Genomic DNA, 433 nt, shown 5'->3' with positions numbered 1-433 from the left:
TGAGTGCTCTGCCCCCAGCGGCTGTGGCTGAGTGTGCAGCTCTGAGCCCCGATCCACGCAGGGAGGTGTGCACCACCAACCCCCAAATCTGTGCCAAATCACCCCATGCCTGGATGGGGGGAAGGGGCCGGAGCAGCCAGAGGGGCCGGACAGCCCCCGTCCCCATCACACCCGCACAAGCCAGGCCAGGGTAAGGTGCAGTTGCTGACACAAAATACAGAAGTAAACAAGCAGTGCAAGAGCGGAAGGGTTATTTCCACGGCTGCAGACACCGTTGTGCTGGCAGTGACTCAGCCCTAGCACGAGCCTGGGTGCCAGTCTGCACACAAAACTGCTTCAGCCTCTGCTTCTCCGTGCAGCCCCCTGGAATTAGGGAGCCGCGCCGGGCGGTTTGCGGGAGCTTGCTGGGAACAGATGGCAGCCCGAGCGCGCA

At 62.8% G+C, this 433-nt stretch overlaps 1 protein-coding gene across 1 annotated transcript in view; it reads right to left on the bottom strand.

The window, feature by feature from the left end:
• Positions 1-433, bottom strand: part of LOC104513778 (tyrosine-protein kinase HCK-like) — a gene marked incomplete at its 5' end in the record, with an annotated part of 4,956 nt that overhangs the window by 2,649 nt on the left and 1,874 nt on the right. The gene's annotated exons all lie outside the window — the stretch shown is intronic.

The sequence above is a fragment of the Eurypyga helias genome, unplaced genomic scaffold, assembly GCF_000690775.1.
Source record: "Eurypyga helias isolate BGI_N326 unplaced genomic scaffold, ASM69077v1 scaffold34388, whole genome shotgun sequence".
In the NCBI taxonomy this organism is placed as follows: Eukaryota; Metazoa; Chordata; class Aves; order Eurypygiformes; family Eurypygidae; genus Eurypyga; species Eurypyga helias.
Note: the sequence above shows the minus strand (reverse complement) of the source record. Positions and strands in the feature narration are given on the sequence as shown.